Here is a 22,500-nt window from a genome sequence, read left to right on the forward strand (position 1 = left end):
CTTTTCCACTGGTGTTTTTGTATCTACACAGCACATACACACATGCTAAAACATCTGTAGAAATCTATTTTGTTGCTGTTATTGGGCAAAGAGTAAGAGCACATGATTATCAAACCAATAGGCAGGGGCTTACAAGGAGCACCTGAACGCACCATCAAATGAAAGGTCTCCGCAGAGGTCAAGTCTATTGACCCCTCAAATCAACACTCGACAGTGCAAATGGAAAATAATTAATAAACCCAGTGTGAAGAAACACGGATGGACTTTTTTTGTTTTATTCGAATAGCCACATGGACTTTGCTCGTAACGACAGTGCAGGGACAAGGACGCGAAGATGTAACATGATGAGGTGTTGCATGAACCGTCTATGATATGATGACTCACGCTGAGTAGTGAAAGAGCAGGTATTTGGGAGGAGACTTTACAGCTACTGCATGGTGCCAAAACACAAAGAGGGCAAAAGCAAATACAGTGCACGCTACAGTCAGTCACACACACGCACACTCACACCTGCTCAATAGACATTTATAATCACTGGATATACTTTTGTCCATCTTTGACACCCAAGACACAGCTCAATAAGCCAGCAACTAAATTGAACTGCAACCAGGTGATTTTAGACGTTAAAAATATGGGCCTGGACACATGTTTTTGCTATATAGTGAAGTAAATATGATTAGATATACTGTAGATTTCTCTGATTAATGGTCACGTTGTGTTGAAGATTCAGGACAACAAAACAAAAAACCTCATTAGGGATATTACACCAGACATGACAGGACACTTAACTCGCCAATACACACCAACAATTGTCGAGATTTCCTAGGTCTGCTACTTGGCTTTTTTCTAATAACTTTACGCATCGTTTTTGGATGAGTTTACTGAGCGTCTCAGTCCATCGCAGCAACATTAATCCTCCACGTTAAAGAGAATAATTAAACATATGGGAGACAAAGCCATTCATGGAGTTTATAGAACATTTAAAGGCCTGTGATAAGTTGATATAAAAGAAGAAGACTAGGAAATCCAAGCACCATGAGCCTCTGCGCAAGACACATGAAACGAACGAGCCTCATATATGCAAAATGCAATTTATGGTGTGATTTGGGTTTGACGTCATCCTCCTCATCCTCTAACACATCTCGGGCTGTAAATTACCTGTTGTCGGGTTGAGGAAGAAGGGGGAGGAGGGGGGAGTTCGGTGTCCTTCTTTCTGTCCGGGCACTCCTCGCTGAAAACATCCATAAGTGCGGGTCCCCCCTTTTGTCTCCTCCGGCGCACAGCTGGAGGCTCCAACAGCGTCATCATCATCATCACCATCATCATGAGCAGCAGCAGCAGCAGCGGGGTCGACACAAGTCACCAGGTTTCCACCTTTGTCCTTCTGTGATGGTTGTGATTGTTGTTCCCTCCTGTAAGACAGAAAAAACAAAGAGACGCATGGTGAAATGTAACCGTCTGCACAGATGTCGTCTGCGGCTGTGTACAGTCAGGCCTGCATGGACAGGAGAGGGGTTTTCAGACGGCGCCACGCATCAGCAAATGTCGAGGTGGGACATTCTTTTAAGCTACGTTTTAATTCGCTTGATGCAACATTTGCAAGTTTTAAATTATTATTCCGTTTGTGTTTCATTAGTAGTTATATATTATACATATGTTTTACATTTGGTTTTATTGTTTTTTTGAAGTGTGTTGCCATACGTTGCACGGTTTAAGTAGTTTTTGTGTTTGCTGTTTTTACACTTCATGTTTATTTGGACAATGGATCAAAATGATGAGAGACAGCTGTGACTATCTGGACCTCATACAACTCAGGATTGGCCGAAACAGCACAGTGTGTTTTTTAAAGGGATAGTTCACAGAAAAAAGGAAAATTCACTCATCGTCGTCTCACCACTATGGCGATGGAGGGGTGGGTGAAGTGTTTGAGTCCACTAAACACTTCTAGAGTCTCAGGGGTAAACTTTGTTGGAGCAGAATCTGATACAATTTAAGTCAATTTTGACCCCTTCTTCAGACGTAATAAAACCACAGAAAAAAACATAACATGCCTCCAAACTGCTTGTGTGGTGTCATCCAAGTGTCCCCAAGCCCCAACAGTCATATTTGACTGGAAACGGTGTCCTTTCCACCATGTTTTTAGATTAAATGTCCTTTGATGTCCTCCTACGGGTGCGTTCATGGACCCTCGGACACACCATCGTGTGGCTAAGTCCGCTAGCATCGCCACTTCCAGTGGACTTAAAAGGCTTAAAACACAGAGTAAAGTACCTCGTTTCGAGTCGAATATGAATGCAGAAATGGATGCAGCCCAGCAGATTAAGCCTAACTCTATCTCACCCACAACTGCACAGTTTGTTATGCCATGGTTTATATGGGCTGCTTGGATTTCTAAATTTTATGGTGAAAAGGCAACATTTTGAGAATGCAGGACTCAGGTGGAAGCCATGCTGAGGGCACAAGGACTTGTGGATAGTGGGTTTACCAACAGGACCCATAAAGCAAATGCGGCGGAACGAACTAAGTAAATAACCCCGCTGGTAATGTGATTGTAGAGCCTCTCCGAGACAGCAACTCACAATGGCATGTGGGGCGGACCCTCGCCACACTAAATGGAGGATGAGTGCCTTGCAGGATCTGCAACCCCAACCCTTACCAGTAGAGATCCCTCAGCGCCAGCCATTGGCCCAAGTCACAGAGGTGGCTACGGCTGACATACAAGGAGAACAGGAGCTGGTTCTCAACAGTGTGGCGCCAGACGTACTGGAGGCAGCGGTAAGGCTGGTAGGGGTCACAGAGGGAGTCAATATTAACATTAAGTTACATCCTGTGATGTCCTGACAGGGAAGCGGGCTGACTCCTGACCAACAGGGGTAGATGGCAAGCCTGCTACAGCGTTGGACAAAAGTGTTTTCAAGCCGCACTGGGATTTTGAGACACCAGATACCAACTGGTTCAGCGCCCCCAGGTACAGACCTGTCCCCTCTGAGTCTGTATGCCGAGCTACAAACCTTGCTGCAGAACATCCTGGACAGTGGTGTGGTGAGGGAGAGTGCAAGCCCTTGGGCAGCCACTGTTGTATTTGTCAAGAAAAAGGATGGAAGCTGCAGATTCTGTGTAGACTACAGGAAATTAAATGCGTTCGCGCATAAGGACACCTACCCCCTACCCCGCATCGAGGAGTTATTGACTGGACTCAAAGCTGCCAGATGGTATTCCACACTGGACCTGGCAAGCGGCTATTGGCAGGTAGAAATTGACCTTCTGACAGAGAGAAGACTTTCTTTACCACACCTTTCGGCCTGTACGAACTTGAACGGATGCAATTTGGTCTGTGTAATGCCCCAGCCACCTTTCAAAGGCTGATGCAATGCTGCTTGGAAAGTCTGGTAAATGACTCCCTGTTGATTTATCTGGATGATGTTGTTGTGTTTTCCCTTGATTTTAAAAGTCATGTGCGACACCTGAAGGAGGTTTTCCACTGGCTAGACCAGCATGGACTGAAGCAGCAGCCCAAAAAATGCAACCTGTTCCACATAAGTAGAACATTCCCCTTCCTGAACAATTTTCTTACCCACAAAGACATTTGGATTTTAGTACCCCCACTGCAAGAACAATCGTTTGTGTTTTGTTGAAGGGATGCTGGTTATTATCTACCTGGGAACATTTTAGTGATTTCAACCAGTTTAATACTCATTTTTTAAAACCTTTTGGATTTATCCATCAAGTATTTATAATTTTTTAAGTGGCTGTCTTTTATTTGTTTTAGTTAAGCACTTTTTGTTTTTATCCTGTGGTATTTTACTGTTATTAAATACATTTTTCAAAGGACCTACCGTGGTGATTCATTTTCTAACAGTGAAATCAACTTTTGTTGCTGGTAATACAGAAAAAGAACCTCACACACACACACATGTGTGACACAAACAGGAACTATATCCGAAAAGACAGACAGCACTGGTACAAATCCATACAGTAAATCCAAGAGTCTATATGTCAACCATAAGAGACGTATAAGGTTAACTCACATCCACAGCCATTAAACAGAGAGCCTCCCGTGTCCTGCACGCAACTCTGGCTTTAAGCATTAAAAACGCCACAGAGAAACACAGGTCAGAGGTCACGCTGTTGTTTTGCTTTGTCACGTAAAGCTCGTTAGTGGTCCTGCTCTAAAATAGGTTTTGGGCCGCTTGCGTGGATGCGTATCTCCCGGTGACCACCGTGGAACAGGCGAGTTCACGCAGCTGCAGCCTGCACGGACCTCACCGGGTCAGGGCTTGGGTTACACCACGTCACTCGCGGAAATTACAGACACACCTGTTGTTTTTTTATTTTCCATTTTCTTCTTTTAAACGAGGCGTGTGCGTCTTGCTCGCTTTTTTTTTTTTTACTCTCCAATTGTCTTTTCTGCAAACTCTACGTCGTCGCCAAAACGCACAGTTGACCACCCATCTAAACGCTCTTATTCTGATTTCATTTTCATCACTTTCTGCTCCATGACGTGCACTTTTTTCCCGTCATGACGTTATGTTGTCTTGCCAAGCTTCAGGGCCTGTACCTCCTATGGCTTGCTGCGTAAAAGGGGAGGGGGCTCATATTCCACCCCGGAGGTAATTTATTATTGAGCCTCCTATTTGGCCCTATAATGCAACTACTCCAACATGAATTATGGTTATTCACATTAATGCTCTGTGGTACAGTTTCGGGACAACGAATCTACAACAAGCTGCACGTCCCTTCTTCTTCTCCTGTCCTAATTGAGTTGCAACTCCCTTTGCTCTTTTTACTCTGTCTTTTAAAGTGGGAAATGCTCATCTCTGGTTTTTGTTTTCATCGCTGTGATCACTGTTACACACAAACATACTCTCTCTCTCTCTCTGGGAGTTTTTGCTGTGCTGCAGAACTATAGGGACCGCTAAGCTGCAGACATTTTCGGTTTCTTCTCCCCTCTTTGTTTTTGTTTTGAGTCCATTGAGTGAACGGACGTAGTCGTGTGTGTGATGTGTGTGTGTGTCTGTGTGTGTTTGTGTGTGTGTGTGTGTGGGGGGGGGGTTACGATGCTTGAGGTGGATTCACAAAACTGGGAGGGAGACACTTTTGCGTTTGCAGTGTTTGTTTGGTGGGATCGGGGTGTTCGCACGGAGGCCACACACACACACACACACACACACACACAACACACACACACGGAGTCACTCGGTCACTATATGAGGCAGCGATTGCAGCTGTTCCTCATCCTCATCCCTCCCCATATGCCAATATAGGCTTCTCCCTATGATAGGATGATGGCCTTGCTGGGGGATCCCTTGCATATCGTGCTTACAGGTGTGTGTGTGTGTGTGTGTGTGTGTGTGTGTGTGTGTGTGTGTGTGTGTGTGTTGTGTGTTTCCTAATTTTTTTGGGGACGGGCTGGGGGGTTCCGTGACGTCCAAGTGGCACCCCACCCTCCAACACACACACACACACACACACACACACACACACACACACCTCCCATGTTTTGCCCACGTGCAACTTGTGTGCCTTGCAAAGGGTCTCCCCGTGTTTACACTCTGCTCTGCTGTGCAGGGGCCACTGTCTCCCGGGCTCTGGGGGTGTATTTGGCTGCATTGATGACTTAATCTCACATGGTTTAAAGTTTTGGGTCCGACAACATGTTTTTTTGTTGTTGATATAAACACCAAAAACATTTTTTTTTTTCACCTCTGCACAATGTGGCACGCAAGAGTTTGAGCAAAAACTTGGGTGCGACGTGGCTGCAGAGCTGTGCCACAATTTCTAACAAAGACCAAAACTGTTGACGAGAAGAAAAAAAAGATGACACACGCATAGGGCTGAAAAACAACCGTGACAAAGGCGCCCCTGCTATGGCAATGACGGAAATGACAAGAGTAAATAACGACAACAATATTGCAAAAATAAAATTCGAGCAGAAAAAGGAAACAAGCCCTTTAAAAAATGAACGGTTGTAAAATTCCAAGAGTGGAGCCGCGTCTACCGATGTCGATGTCTCGGCGATTGCGCCCTCCGCAAATGCTTTTTGGGGTAAGGGCTTCCCAGATTAATAGTTATGAACAGCAAGCCCAGACCGCAAAAAGATTCGTGAAGGACATGATCATCTGCTGCTCCGACGGAGACTCCGTGACACCTGGGGAGCCTGCTCTTCTTTTCGCTTCCGTGAACGTATCTCCCATCCCAGCTCGGTTGATTGTATCTCCAGCCATCGGCAACCCGAGGCGAGTGTGTCCCTCCAACACACATGCGCGCACACACACTAGGAGGAGAGGATGGATGGATGGAGGATGGAGAGAAAGAGAGAAAGAAGGGGGGCTCCGGGTGCCAAGGATGCTGCTGCTGCAACCGAGAAACTGTCCAAGGTCCTTTCGCTTTGATTTCCTCCACTCCTTCACCAGTTTGAATTCTCCTCTATCTCGTCTCTCCTCCCTCATCCATCCCTCTACCCTTGCTTCCTCTCTCTCCCTCATATTTTCCTCTGCTTGCTTTTTCTTCCTTTCCTTTTTTTTTATCCAACCGCGCTCGGATGTGTGCAAAGCCCGTGTGATCACTGGGAGCTGTGCATCGATGCGTTCTGTTGTCAGTGTGCTCCCTCTCTCCCTCTCTCCCTCTCTCTGTGTATTATATTCCCTGGTCCGTGAGGGTGTGTGTCTCCCTATAGTGAAGTGCTGGCTCTCTGCAGCCGCTCCAGAGCTCTGGGTGAGGAGGGAGCAAGGCTGTAAACTGCTGGCAATAAATAGAGAGCAGGGAGGGATCTGATTGGAGCAAACCAAAGCTCGTCATCAACCAATCGGCGTCTCGCTCATATAGGGACCCCCCTTTTTGAAAGAAAAAAAAAATAGACAGCGCTAACCAAATTGTGATCTATACCAGGAGAGTGTGGACTTATGTGCATTGATATGGGGTATGAGCGTTTATTGCGACTGTTTCTTAATATGCATTTACATTTTTCTTCTTTTTTTACGCGCTTGCAGGGGGGCGTCTGAAGCGAGGCTGCGCTGACTGAGCGTGGTTCAAAACGGTTTATATCGTGATAAATAACACAACATTACTCATTGACAGTAGGAAAATAATGATAAAGATCTGGGAGAGCGAGATTGGGCCATTTTCACCTCATCACAAAGAACGAGCTCTATTCTTTCCTCGCGGCAGATGCAAACATAGCAAAGCAAGAAAAATGATATGACAGTGAAAATCAGAAAATGCAAAGTGTGGGAAGCTTCGCACAGAAACTCCACACCGCGTCACAACAGACTAAGAAGCATCTGAGGCGACTCCTGGTCACCTAAAGAGTTCACCGGAGGGTACCACTGTAAAAAATATATATAACACAGGGGGGTCTCCAGCTCCGGACTGCAATTTCAGCCCAGAGCCCCGGTGCTTTTTAAGGTTGACACCAAACACAATCACAGTAATACATTACTGCATCGGATTTAACTTAACAAAAACCACAACACGTTACTTAGCATCACAGTCAAGAGAGTTCATACAGCACTCACTCTCACACTCTGAGTTCAAACCATCTTTAATAGGATTTCTTTAGTCAAATTTAGCAACGGAATAATGGAATAGATAGAATAAACTTACCTGATTTCCCCCTAAAACGGTTCCATTAATTTAGTTCAGTGGCCATTGCAACATCCCCCTATAATATAAACAAGCCTCAACTTCCCCTCTGCACCTGCAACTTATTGCACACATACCGGGGTGGAGGCCGGGTCACGATCTGGATCCAGACCCCCTCTTATACCCCCCTCCCTTGGTTGTACAAGGTGTGATGTCGAACCAATATACCCCCTCCCTCCCTCTCTCTCTCTCTGTCTGTCTCCCTCCCTCCCTCCCTCCATCCTCCTCTTCCTCGCTCTCTCTCTCTCCCCGCCTCACTATCACTGATGAAACTCGTCTGCATTTTAGTTGGTCTGCCAGCGTGCCAGCAGGCAGTGAGGGCTCAGAACTAAAAAAACAAGCCCTGGGAGAAGAAAGGAGATATTTGGGATTGAGGAAGGTAGTGCTTACCAAAAATCTGAAAGCCCACCCTAGAACTCCACGACCCCCACCCTATCCATCCCGCTATGCCCCCACCCCCCCCACTGTGGATGTATATATTTTTATTGTTAGTATTATTATTATTGGGTGGTCTCTCCATTTGCAGCCCAGTCAGTCACGATTCTCCCCCCACCGTCTGCACTGCACAGTGACTGCCTCTCTCCTGACGCAGCCAACGCGCACATTACTCACTTTAGCAGTCACGACTCGGGGATCCGTGTTGTTTCTACCGAAATTACACGCGCGCTATTGAATTATTGAGCAAGACCTTTCTTTTCGCTCTCGAGTCGGTGTATTTGCTCTGTTTTTGACCGATGAGGAATATATAGTTGCTTTATTTGTGTGCGCGCGTATGTATGTATGTGGGGTGTATCGCAGGTGAAGTGTAAGCAGGATTTTGCACATCAAAAGACAGGTGGTCATTGTTTTTTTTATTTTCTATGCACCTCTGGCACGATAGTCTCGTAGCCTGCATGCAGACCTGCACAGACTGGGATTGAAGGGTGCGAGCGCGCAGGTCCTGCATGTGTCCCAGTCGGGCTGCAGAACTGTGCAGACGCCTGTAGCCTATTCAATCTTCTCTTCGGTCCGAGTAGCCAATTCACCGCTGGTGCCTATTTGAACGAGTGGTTTCCTTCCTTCAAACTCCTCCGACGCTCCTTTCGCCTCCTGCACGCAAGTAGTTGTGGAAAGAGCTTCGGAACTAAAGCCACGTAACAACACTGGAGTCGGGGACGTCTTGTCGGACTCAAACACTGAGCATCGCGGCTATTTTTACTACTTTTATGCAAATTTCGGGCGTGTACGACAAACCTGACACCTGCTGAACACCTTAACGCAAAGGCAAAGACGCCGCGCTTTTGGAGAGGCTGAAGAAATCAGACTGATTCCTACATGGTTTGGTCAGACACGGGAGGAAATTACGGGACTGACGTGAGCCGGAGAGGAAGAGTTGATCCAAGTCAGTCCGGCTGCTACCTCTCTCTTCCTCACACTCTATCATTGTCTCTCTCTCTCCCTCTCTCTCTCTATCGTTGTCTCTCTCCCACTCTCTCTGTTCAAACTGCACAGGCGGGAAAAGGCTCCGTTATAACATATTTTTCGTCCCAAATGTCTCCCCTCCAATTATAAAAGAGGCGGTGGCGCGTCATTATGTCTCCTCCGGCGTCGCTTCAATAAAAGAGGTAGTCGCTCAGAAATAGATGCATGTTGGTTTCCAAACAGGAGTAAATAAAGCTTTTGCCTGCCAGGAAACAACCCCCCCTCCGCAGCCACTCGCACGCGCGCACACACGCACATGCATATAAACACACAACAGCCAAAACAATCACCAGTAACAGCCCACTACCGCCACTTGGTGTGGTTTCAGCACCATTGCTGCTGGACAGCTCCTGGGTTTCCCCCGTGATGCGGTGCGCCGGGTCTCTGCTGCAGCAACAGCTCCTTCACTCCAGTCTCTCCTCCTCTTCCTCCTCCTCTTCTTCCTCCTCATCCACCGGCACTCCTCTGTCAGTACGACTCCTCTAAAGAAACAAAAAAGACAAGAAAACGGTGGGAAAGACGTCCTTGAGCGCTCATCAGAGAAGGGTTCCCCTCACTTTCGCGGTTAAGCAAAAAAATAAATAAATATGTGATAGATACTCAACAGCGCCAACAGACAAAGGGAGTTTTGCACTTGCTTATTTACCAAAAGGGGTGATTCCTACTCTGCAGGAAGGTTTGCTCTATATGCTTTAGTTCTACAGTCAAAAATAAAGCATGCCAGTATAAAGCCCACGTCTGCACGACAGGGAGTCTGATGTGTATTAGCGTGCATGAGACAGGAGAGGAGAAGCAAAAGCATGCAGTATACACAAAAAAACAACAACACAAGAGTACACGGAATTAAACGTTTCATATGCACGCGTCTCACTCACCATGGTGCAGGCGCGTCCTCGTCCTATACTGGCGAGAGAAACAGAGAGAAAAGATTGAGATTTCAGTGACAAGTGAGCCAGAAATGCAACAGATTAAGTCCTCCATTAGTTATTATGTGTAGGCTTACAGTGGCACGTCCAAGTTTTCTCAGGATCGCCTCCTTTTTTTATACAAGTGATACCGGTCAGTCTATTTCTGGCGCACCATCAAAACTATGCTTCTATTTTTAGGTCACAGTACAAGGAAGGATAATAATAATAATAAGAAAAAACACTCACAAAGGCATCGCTTAAAAACGTTACGTGAAGTGCAAGTAAGGGAAATTAATTTTGCCTCTCCAACTCTGCACAAGAGCCCCGATATCCCTCCGTTGCATCATTGCAGTCATTTTTTTTTTTTTGGAACCCAATGTGCCTCCACCAGCAGCACCACCACCTCCGTCTCTCCCAGAAATCTCACTACAATTCCCCCTTCCTCAACAACTAAAATGTGGAACTCGTCGTCGCTGCCAGTATCATCGACTATCTGATGTCTTGTCGCCTTCATCAGAAGCTTCTCGTCCCGGTGTCACTTCAGCAGCGAGAAACTCATGAACGCAAAAAAGACATACAGCTCCAAATACTAAGGAACGCGCATAAAACGATTTGTTCTTTCAGCCGATGGGGCGTTGTGAGAAAATTTGCAATTAAGCTTTGCTGACGAGAAGGAAAGAAAATAATAAATAAAAAAGGCCATTTTTGTTGAAGGGCTGCGTCAGTTACTAGGCATTGACGTCACGTTCAGATTCTCTCACTTTACAGCCCGTGGAGCCTGATTAAAGACGCTGCCGCTCTGTGATCAGCTCCTCGCAAAATGTGCCATGGAGAGAAAAATTAGTGACAAAAATATAGGAGGATATTACAGAGTGTGGTGTGGACTCGGAAAGTGTATCTATGGAGCGGGTTATCTCCTTGTAAAAACCCTCCTCTAGCATCTGGGTTTCCACCCCCCTCCTTCCCTCCCCTGTCTCCAAGCCTTGGTGCTGTTTTGGTCTGGCTATGTGTTTTTGTTTTTTTATCCCAGCAACCACTGCATTTGGCGAACAAAACACTGCATCTTGGAGCCGAGGGGAGAGAGGAGAGGAAAACACAGCGAACCGAGCCGCTGCCTCCTCCATCCCATGTATTCACTCGGTCGTGCCCACGCACTAGACCCCGCTCATCCATGGAAATAGACCCACGGGGAACGCACACGCAAAGGCGCACAAAACAAACATCCCTCTACAGTATGTTCCGTTTCTCTCCCCACCTCCCCTTTCACATCTATAGCGCCTTTATTGTAAGACCCTCTCCATACTGCACCCCACGCCGTCCATCTGTGCTCGTGCCGCGTGGAGATTCACGAGACTTTTCGGGATGGGATGGGGTGCTGTGCACTGAGGAGGATGGAGTGGAGGGATTTTTAGAGATGGAGTTGGTTAGACTGCAATCAGTGGCAGCCTCGAAAAGTCGACTGTGAGGAGGGAAAAGGGCTGCGCCCGACGCATCGGTTTGTGCTATTTTTATCCCTGCCTGTAGGCCAACTGTATGTCCGTGACTGCTGGCGAGTGCATGTATAGGGACACGCACACACACACGCACACTCAGCGGATTGAGCAGGTCCTCATCTACACTATATCACCACAGTTAGGAATCAAAGAGAACACGGTCAGTTTTATGCTCTAAATATTTTGTTATCTTTCTTCTGGTCTGGCTCTTTTTTGAGACAATAAGTCAGTCAAGCCAAAACAAAAGACGAGACAATTGTCAAATATCTCATAGACCGACACAAACACAAGCACCAACTCCACAAACCTCCTTACACAGAGACAGTGTACACACTCACTGTTCCCAGTAGTCCACAATCATTCAAACAGGGAGCACTAGTATCAATGGGAATTGCAGCCGAGGTTCCTCAGTGCTGAGCGCTAAACCAACGCCAGGTGTCGACAAACTCAGCCAGAGATCCACCTTATTCTACGTCCCCCACCACCCACAGCACCTTTAAAAAAGTATGCACTCCTGACTCCATCAAGTTGCAGCAGACTTGTTTATCACTGAAGTCTTTGTCCGACTTCATCTGAGACCGAGAGAGCTCTAAAATAGTCTGCAAGACTCATGTCACAACTAGTTATGAGAACGAGATGTGCAGAGAACCACACTGACGTTTATACACCAACTCACAGATGAACATCTACTACCCACACTGAAACTATGCACCTTTACATTATGTTGGTGGCTGAACACATTGACTTTGGGGATACATTCTGCTGTGAAACTGGTAGAACTCCTAAAACAAAGTTCTACTTAGTTCTTCTGAACTCGGCTTCAATATGCGCATGAGGTGCTGTCCATGGTGCTGAACAGCTCGGTCTGTCTATCGTGTCGAGTTCTCTAACGTCCACAACGTCCCCCCGTTGCCACTCAAAACATAGTGTCACTCACACCACACAGGTTGGATATAATACAGGATTTGGAAATGCACTTTACACTGCTGCCTTGTAACCCTTGGGTGGCTGGCAACACGTGTAGATTGACACAAGTCCACTGCAAAAAGTTGTTTACAAGTGGGGAACTAAGGCGCATGAAATTAAAGCACGAGCTCTGTCTTGTTACAAATATACATGAATGACGCGCTGTCACACTCTCTCTGGTAGAAACCAGTGTTGCCATAACAGCCTGACACGTCACTGATTTTACGCCTGGAAGCAGAATCAAAACAATTTATATTCTCCCAAACTTTCCTCCTCTCTCTGTCTCTCCAATAGTTGTTACTAGGCATCTGAGCAGAGCAGGCAGCCTAAAGCAGAGGATCCCCAACACGTGAAAACTCCTACGCATTACCGCAGCCCGCTCTCTCGGAGTGTCTGCAAAATCCCTCCGATGCCAATACGCACACACACAAAAAAACCTTCCTGAATACAGTTCCACTACTGTGTTTATAGCATGGTCGTTTGCAAACGCCGGATTGCCCTTTGTCCCTCAACACTCTTGTGTGTTTCATGGGCAGCAAATAAGAGATATTATTTGAATAAAATGGTCACAAACGGGCATGTATACTTTTCAGTCAAATGACAGACAAACTCAGATTATTGAGATCATTGGGTCAAAGACATGTATTCAGACTAGCCGGACTTTGGATGCGCGTTCCCTGACATTCTGCATCCCTGCTCCTGAGAGATCAAGCGGTCATTTCACGAGACCCAAAATATCCAGGCATGGTGTAACTGTAAAACTCCCCTGACTAGTACATCACATTCTGGCTCAGGATTCGCGCCATCTACAAAACAACGCACTTACCTTTTGATTTTTTCCCTCTTTTTTTAAACTCTTTTTTAAAGACTGAGGCAGACAGAGGAGACAGAGGAAGAGAGAGCGAGCAGGGCAGCTGACACTCTCTCCTCCTGCGTCAGGACGGAAAAAGCAGGTCAGTCCGATGTGCGTCGTCTCCCACTTCTGTCGGAGACTGAAATATTTGGCACTGCCATTCAGGATTCAGGGAGCAAATGGAAGAAGGGTTGGGTGGTTGGTTGGGTGGTAGTGGTGCTGGGAGGGGGTGCAGGGTTTGGGAGTGGAAAGGTGGCGGTGGATGAAGAGGACGAGGAGGAGGGGGGGTACACAGAGTTACAAAAGTGAGCCAGCCAGCTGATGGAAAGAGCGCGCCAAATCAGTGGGACTTTACGCATTTGGGGAGGAGGCGCACCACACGACTCTACTGTGTGTGTGTGTGTGTGTGTGTGTGTGTGTGTGTGTGTGTGTGTGTGTGTGTGTGTGTGTGTGTGTGTGTGTGTGTGTGTGTGTGTATGTGCCCGCGCGTGCATGTGTGAATGACTACCAGACTGAGACGGAAAGCATGAATGGGGCAGGGGAAGCTCGAGTAAAAGGTCCGCGCTTGTTATCGGCGCAAATCTGCAGCCGGGATGCGAAAATAAAAACCTTGGGTAATTGGTCATTTAAAAAGCAACGAGGACTGAGATAAAGTAAAAGCACAGGAAGAGCAGAGGAATTCATATTTGAAGAAAATAAATGTGGAAATCTAAGGAAGTGGAGAAACACTCCCGATTCAACAGAGTGATCGCTTTGGAAAAGTGTCTCGACAACCAGACCTCTCCTTCTCTCCCTTTCTCTCCCTCTCTACGTTGGTCTCTCTATGCGTGTCTCTCTCCCTGGTCCTCTTATCCAGCAGTGTGCTATTGACCTGCATTGACGTCATTGCGTCATTAGGTATCCCTTAGAAACACCGACTTTCAAAAATAGTATCAGATGAATTCAGCTGGCAGGGAGAGAGAGAGGGGTGGGGCTTGTGAGTGTTTGGGGCGTTTGGGGTGAAGGGTGTGTGTGTGTGTGTGTGTGTGTGTGTGTGTGTGTGTGTGTGTGTGTGTGTGTGTGTGTGTGTGTGTGTGTGTGTTGTGTGTGTGTGTGTGTGTGTGCGTGTGTATCGCATGTTCTACCCAGATTTTTACCCACCAACAACCTCCTCAAATCTCCCCCTGCTACCATTTCCAAACCGACTGGGGTCGAGAGCCAGACTAGACAAATCGATATTTGAATAAAAGAACGACGCAACTAATTACTTTAGTAATCAGGGCAAACAGGTCAGATATGTTCATCTTTTTCTGTGTCTGTCTCTCTGTGGTGCCTCCTGTCTAAAAATATACAGCATGTTGAACACAGACAGAAAGACGGACAAAGGCAGACAAAAAGACAGACTCTCAGTCAAGCAAAAAGACAGACAGCAGACAGGCAGACAGGCAGACAGGCAGACAAACAACAGACAGACAGACAGGCGGGCAGACAGACAGACAATGATAATGAGAACATCCAGAAAAAAATCCTGGGTTCTCTGGCGGTCTTTCAATTTACACTACCTCCTACCCCTTCACAAATACTACAAAGACAAATGGATTTAAAGGACTCAACATTGTTCTTTATCCAAAAATATGTTATCATTGCTGCTTTGGAACATTTATACAATTTAAAGATTTATATATAATAATATTAATATTGAATGTTTTCAGGTAATAAATACATCGTCTGAAAACTGATTCAGATGAAGAGTTCTGTCAAGAGCTGAGGTTCGTCTTTAGGAGCTGTCCGTGGTGCTGAAATCATATTACAAGCTGAAACTCTACACTACAGGATGTTTGACCGATGAACAAAAGATAAAAGTGAACAGAAGAAAAATTATATTAAAATATTATATTTCATTTGGAATCTCTTACCTGTAGTTATAAATTATGATAGATACTCAATAAGTTTACTTGATTGGTGACCGCTAAAGTGATACATATTTAAGTTGCTCAGTATCGTCCTCATAAAACTATAAGCACCACATACAAAAGTATACACGTAAAGGAAAGCCACACTGCCATTGATGCATGCATGGCGACCAAACACACACACGTGCACACGTACTTGCGGCCGTGTCTCCATGACTTCAGAGGACATTACATTGACTTACATTGAATTCGTAAGACTTACTCTAACCATAACCATATAGTTACTACTTGCATAACCTTAACCTTAACCCCACTTTAAAACATGTCTTCACCTTAAAATGTAATGATTTACATTATGGGGACTTGATTTGTGTCTCCATAAGAAAGACAAATCCCCATAACATGACAGTGTAAACCGATTTAAGTCTCCATTACATGAATTCACTATCACACACATACACACATGCCTTAATTAAGCCTTATGGTTATGATTCATCCTCCTGAATTGAGACACCCACCATTCAAATGTCGTTGGATGCTCCATCAAATGTCTGGTAGCCAGCACTTCACCTTTCAGGTTTTGGCTGTGAGAATTATGAGCCAAACACACTAAAGAAAGGGTGTGAGTGCTGTTTGGGAGAAGGGAATGGAGTGTGTGATCAACAAGAAAGAGGGAAGATGCTCTGTCTATGCCCATATATGCATGACTGTACCACTAACCATAGGTTACGGTGGATAAAAGATGGTCAGTCAGACTGGTGAGGGTTTCCTCAGGCGACCTTGATGTAGTCCTGCTCTGGAGCCTATAAATATCTGCAGCTGACCTCTGATCCCTCTGTTAATGGAGGGGGAAAACATTCTCACAGAAATCAATGAGAACATTAAGCGAGATAAACACAAGACCAAACAATAACCAGTAACCAAACGTTGTTGCAGTTACAGACTGTCGGACTTGAAGACATGTGATCGCAGGACAAGGGGGGGGGACGCACATGGGGAGAAATGTATCATAGAAGACGTCATCTGGTGAAAGTCACGCAGCATTCAGGGGTCAGTGCAAAAGCTGACGACAGAATTAGACAGATAGATCCTGGGTGTGACTAAGACACTCCGACCATGGAAAAACAGTGTGCTGTCCTCCTTTCCTCCTCCATAATAACATAAACACATGAGTCAGTCAGCCTGTTTGAGCGGAAATGTTAGTCTTGATAATGAAATGAAAATAACTCTGCCTCTGTACACCCTATTGAGCTTCAATTCTCCGCCCTGTCTTTTTTTTTTTTTACCATGTCAATACAATAATAATATCTTCCAAAACATTTGCCTTGGGTGTACAAGGGTCTTTTCCACTTGGATCTCTCCTGGTGTGTGTGTCTGTTGTATACACACAGGTCCTTTTAATTTGTTTGATGTCCCCTCCCGTGTGCCTTGTGGCTTTCCATTCCAACTCGTGGGCTGCGTCTTTCTAGGAAACAGTGGGTGTTTTGGTCTGATGTTTACTATTGGGCCCCAGTGGATGAGGGAAAGCATACACACTCTAAGAAGAAGGACTCAGTGGATCCTATGCCAGGATATGAACCATCATGAGTAAAACCAATTAACACAGAGGGGTATAATATAAATATGTTCGATATCATTATACAAAATGTTTAACTGTCTTCTTTTGGGATTTTATCTGGTTTAATCTAAAATGTTTGACGCTTAGTGTTTTAAACCATCATTGTTTTGTCTGAATAATAAAATAGAATAAAGTAAATCCTTTTGTTTAGGTTTGCTGTATAAAATAATTCACTCACTAAAAAAAGAAATTCAAGAGAAGCTGGAGAAGTTAAAGAGGAACCTTCACCGGGGTCGTAGAACCGTTTTTGTTGAGAGTGTGTACAGAGGGACGGCTGGCCAGGTTTTGTTTGAATTTCAAGCCGAGATTAAGGATCCCTGCGCCCTCTCCCCCCTCCACTCCCCTATTTATTTTTCCATCTCTCCTGCCTAAATGATGTCAATGGAAGCAGAGCTATAGTGCTATTTATAGAATCCCCCTTTACACAGCACACACACAGACACATCACCACCACTTAGGTTTACATACCTCCTACCCCTCTACCTACCAGCCTCCCCCTCCAATAGGCTACCAGCCATGCTCAGCATCATATCCTTGGTTGGGAGCCCTGCTGAACACAATAAACCACCCTAAGAGAAGGATCCGCATGAATAGAGCTGCTGATTATTTATGAACCGCTTTGTCACATGTGCATCGCACGCACACGCACGCTCGCCCCCCACCTCTCCCCCAATTTGTGAGTGTGTGTGTGTACTGTATGTGTTTGCTCTCCATGCTTGGTTATTGCCCGTGCAGCCGCACTTCCCCCCGCAAAGAAGGCGAACTGCAATGAAAGCCCACTGAGAGAGATATGGCTACAGGAGCGACGCGTTCTTCTTCTTCTGCTGCTGCGGCTCTTCATTCACTCATTTCGTGCAGTCATTCATTCATCCATCACTTTCCCCCACTCACTCACTCATTCACAGGGTTCCTCCGACAAAAGTCTGTGAATGGAGGGAGAAACGGGATGAATGTGGGAGGCCTGGTGCGCTGTATTTACTGCTGTTAACCTCCATTTTGGTTGGGTTTTTTGTCTTCTTCCTATACATTTTGGAGTCACCCAACTCCTGCGCGTGCATGATTTCGCGTGCGTGGAGGTGGTGGAGGGGGGTTTGACATCTACTGTTACATGCCAAGTCTCAGGGGACAACAGAGTACACAGTGTTCCCTGAGTTTTGGGAGCTCTATATGCATAAACCAAATAAACCCACCCTCCTCCTCTTCCTCCTCCTCCATCCTCCCATCTCTCTCCACGACTCTTTCTGTCTCTTGACATTCACATGCTGTATTACGTAACACTGTTGTGTGTGTGGTTCGGGTTGGGCTTAAAAGCTGGAGGGGTGGTGGTGGGGAGGGGTGTTTAAAGTCTCCCTCCATCACAGATAGAAATGCACGGTTTGCTGCACAAGCGTCTTCGATTGAGAAGAACTCATGAGGTCTGTTTTTTTTTAGACTTCTTCTATTTCTGAAAGGCGGCCGTGATAAAAATAAACTACACCTCCCCTCCTCTCCCACATCATCATCATCATCATCATCCTCCACCCACGTGCATCCACTCATAGATTCAGAAACGGCTGATCATCTTACAGGTTTTATCGACAGTGCGGGTTAATGGTGATTTCAGGAGGTTTGTGATTTCCAGAATCGCTCACATTAAAGCTTATATGAATTGATGATGGACACTTTTGTCTTATCTGCCGCTTCTCTTCACATGTCTTTGTTTCTTCCTGACTGAAGTTCTTAAATGTTGTCTCCATTGTCCACCATGACGAAATCGGGGCATCACCGCCTTGTATGTCTCCGCCTTTGTGTTTTTTGTGCCATGCAACAAAAGGATCAAAACAATTTGTTTTATCTTAAATAAAGCTCCGTTGACTTGGTCTTGCATATAATATCTATACAACGGCAGAGAGAACGGCTGGTTGGTTTATATATAGTGATATACTGTGTAGATCCACAGCGGTCACACGTGCAGCAGCCGCTTCCCTGCGCCCCTGCTGAAGTTGACATGTTAACACTCACTGGCTGCTATATTTAGCCCAGCCTCACAGTGCTGTTACTATTCCCAGCATCGTACATGAGGGGGCGGACTTTGCGTTTTTTTCTTTTTTTAATAAAAGAGAAGAAAAAGTTCCCATTTCACAACTGATTTATTTTTCCGCGCACATATCCTGTGCCTGTGATGCTTCGCTATTTCAGGGTCGCAGCACTTAAGGCGATCACGATTCCAAGAATGAGGGACAATGAGAGAAATGTGTTGTTTTTTGATCGGTGCTGAATTCATGCCCGATGATGCTGAATGTCGACGTCCACCACGAGCCCCTTTAGAAGTGTCCTTGAGCAAAACCCAGATTTTTTTGTAGAGCTGACTTTGACCTCTGACCTTACACTGGTGCAAACAGGCAATCAGAAACCCAGCCTTTCCTTACAAGCAAGCTCTATTTAAATATTGTCAAGATGTCTGAGTCTGCACATGCTGCTAAATATCACACCATTGATACCTGAGTTTAGCAAAGGACAAACGTCTTTCGTGTTTTCAAGCAAGTCTGTGCACTAATAAAATCCTGATGTCAGAAAGTAAAGTAAGTAAAGCTCTCTTTGAATTCACTGCCACAATCTTGTGTGTATTCAGCACCATGGACAGTTTCCATTGAACCGTATCCCCAACAACATAGAGGTTCAACACCATGGTTGATAGTTCAATGGTAGTTCCAAACATATTGCCTTTATCTGTATTTATTCAGTTCAAACCCCATTGTCATCTTTAAACTCTCCAAACAACCTTTCCTCGACCTCGATGGAAACACCAAGAGGTCGAGTAAGGATGTGAAAACAGCAGCAGCAGACGCAGCCTAGCACATCAACTACAGGAGGTTAACAGGTTTAGAGTGGCCTGACCTCATGCAACATCAAGATCAACATCAGGTTGGAAATAAAGTGAGGAAACCAATCGAGTTCCACCAAGTGCTTCAGGACTATTGATTTACCTTCACTTCTACTCTCACATGGACTCGTGCAGTTGCTCCTTCCTTCTCCTTCTCTCTTTCTCTCCATCTTTATCTCTGAGGTTCGCCATCGCTTCCGCTGACGCCCGCTCCTCCTCCACTACTTGATTATTTTCAGTTCAGCCGCGTGTGTGTGTGTGTGTGTGGCTTTGGCTGGCTGACTGACTGACTGACTGGTTTGGGAAATACCTGGTCACGAACAATGAGTCGAGTTTATTTCGGTTGAACACCGCCCCCTACTGTCTTGAAACGAGCATTGGAACCCTCAGACCTTAAACGCACCACGATGCTGGTGCCAAAATATGTACAGTATCTCTGCAAAAAACCATTAGCCTGTACCTGTGGATGAAAGCTCAAACTATTATTTAGATTTTTAGAAATCCAGAGGAAATTAGGGCATTACAAGCGACTCTAACACACAATACACTGACAAATCACAATCAAATGCACACACAAAAACCCCACACCATATTGCATTGGGAAGCATCGCGCTAAATGGGACTGTGTGATGGTTTTCTGCGCTAATAGTAAATTCCAGCACTGATTAAATATAGGAGCCCACTTAATCAAATCATTGACAAATACAACAAGACTTTTCAATGAGAAATGATTCTAGAGGGTGAGATTTGGACTTGTTTTCTCTGGCACCTCTTGCATTGCTCGTAATCGCTGTGTTCCTTCATGCGCCTCAACCGGAGCACAAATACAAAGAGAGACAAAAAGATATCATGAAAGCTTTAAGTGACTCGGTGTGGCTAAAAATAGACCCGGCTGCTTCACCAGGGAAAAACCCTGGTCTGGATCGCCCCCCAGAGGGGAAACTCTGCCAGGACAGGAGTCAAAACTATGGATGGTGCTGTGGTGCTCAACAGTATCAAAATTATGCCCAATTATATTCACAGAATTGTATGTAAAAGATGCTTCAGTCGACACTAAAATAAGTTTGGGGTATATTTATCACTACAACCTGAAGAAAAGCCCATCATTATGTTTAGCTCATTCTTGTTAAACTCGTTCTAATGTTGATGTTTGTGAATGGTTAGTGCCTGGATACTGAGGTGATGAAGCTTTAGAGCAGTGGTCGCCAACCCGTCGATCGCGATCTACCGGTCGATCTCGCAGTCTTCACTGTCGAGCCCCGAACTCTCTGGACTCACTGGCTGCTGTCTCGCCGCAGATCAGCTGTGTGTCGGTTGTTTACACGGCAGCGTGTCCGCTGCTGGCGGCGGACACGCTGCTAGTTTATCGACTGCATTGCCTTCAAAACAAGTCGGTTTATGTACTAAAGTAAATACTAGTATACTAAGGAAAGAAGACGCACATCTTCCGGTCTGTCGATAACAATCAAAGCCCCGTTAGTGGTTGCAACTCTTCTGTAGGCGTTTCAAAAATAAAAGCACCCCAGCGTTTCTGTTGACGGAATCCATTCTTTTGTTTAACTAGGAGATTTTATTGTGAAATATTTGCAGGAGCGGAAAGACGCACGGCTTCAAACTGTATAGTATTTGTATTTATTTGAGTACAAGGGACTACTTTCACACAAGGAAATAGTCACATTTATGGCCATATTCAAGTCAAAGGCCATGTAAAAAAACATTGTGCTGCAGTGTTGAACTGAAGCTAAATATTGTGCACTGAACAGATGCTGTAAATATGAATTGATATTAATGTGAATGTTGTTCATTGAATAGATAAAGTTGCATAACTGCCTTTCTCTGTGTATATTTATGCTCGTACATTTAGCCTTTAACAGAAAATGCTAAAAAATATATGACCCTCCTAAGTGGGTTTCTTGGAAGATAACAGGGTGGTAGATCTCAGTTTACGTTTGCATTTAAAAAGTGATCTTGGGCTCGAAAAGGTTGGAGGCCACTGCTTTAGAGGTTACAGGGGTTAGGTAGTTAAAAACCCATTCAGTTCTCTGCAAACCAGTAACACAGTCGATTCAGAAAGTTGAAGCTCCCTCCCCCTCCTCAGCATCCACCTACACAAACACGTGTCCTCACATGCAGACCTGTAGCTCCCACCGAGGTGGATCACTGTCTTATCCGCCTTCATTAGAACCAGATCTGAACCTCTGCGGATGCAATTGAACATGTTATTCTCTTCTGTGCATATAGTTCAAATTATTAGAACAAAGATAGTTTCAGGTTTGGTAAATGAACATGGTCAGGAGTTTAGGTAAAAATGGGCCATTTTAGGCAGATAAAAGACAAACCATTTAGTGCAGACTATTCCTTTACTTGGACAATTATTTAATTTTAATAATCTTTATCTATTTACTGTCTTTCCATCAATGAGTGCTGTGGTATGCCGCCACAGAAACTCGTCTCACATTTCACTGCATGTTTTACCTTGTATCTCTTCATGTGACAGAAACAAATCTTCAAATCCTTAGGATAAGATTTGTTAGGTAAACACAGCACCTCTTACAAATTCCATATCCAATAACTGTATAAATAAAAACAAAACACAACCAAGAGAACATAATGTGTGTAAGAAAACAGAAACTGACATTTTGAACTTGAAGTTTAGATAATTTAATTCAGAATCTAGGCCGTAGGTTTAGACAAGATCTATTTAAACGTTATTAAACGTGTATTAAAAGCAAGACAGCATCTCAATTTTAGGGTAAAGGGATGTCTTGTTAGCTTTTAAACTGTGTTGTAACTGAATCAGACAAA

At 45.1% G+C, this 22,500-nt stretch overlaps 1 long non-coding RNA gene across 6 annotated transcripts in view; it reads right to left on the reverse strand.

Annotated features, from left to right (window-relative positions):
* LOC118109088 overlaps positions 1 to 14,103 on the reverse strand; it is a 34,818-nt gene extending 20,715 nt beyond the window's left edge. The window contains exons 1-4 of one of the 6 annotated variants that reach the window (XR_004696792.2): positions 13,296 to 14,103; positions 9,978 to 10,005; positions 9,434 to 9,584; positions 1,159 to 1,412 (exon numbers count right to left, since the gene is read on the reverse strand). This is a non-coding gene — a long non-coding RNA (uncharacterized LOC118109088). Of the gene's footprint in view, positions 1 to 1,158; positions 1,413 to 9,392; positions 9,585 to 9,977; positions 10,006 to 10,105; positions 11,302 to 13,295 lie in introns of those variants that run through there. The other 5 variants (XR_004696790.2, XR_004696789.2, XR_004696793.2 and 2 more) reach the window with 5 other exon arrangements.
* Positions 14,104 to 22,500: the final 8,397 nt, after the last annotated feature.

The sequence above is a fragment of the Hippoglossus stenolepis genome, chromosome 5 (genome assembly GCF_022539355.2).
Source record: "Hippoglossus stenolepis isolate QCI-W04-F060 chromosome 5, HSTE1.2, whole genome shotgun sequence".
Taxonomy (NCBI): domain Eukaryota; kingdom Metazoa; phylum Chordata; class Actinopteri; order Pleuronectiformes; family Pleuronectidae; genus Hippoglossus; species Hippoglossus stenolepis.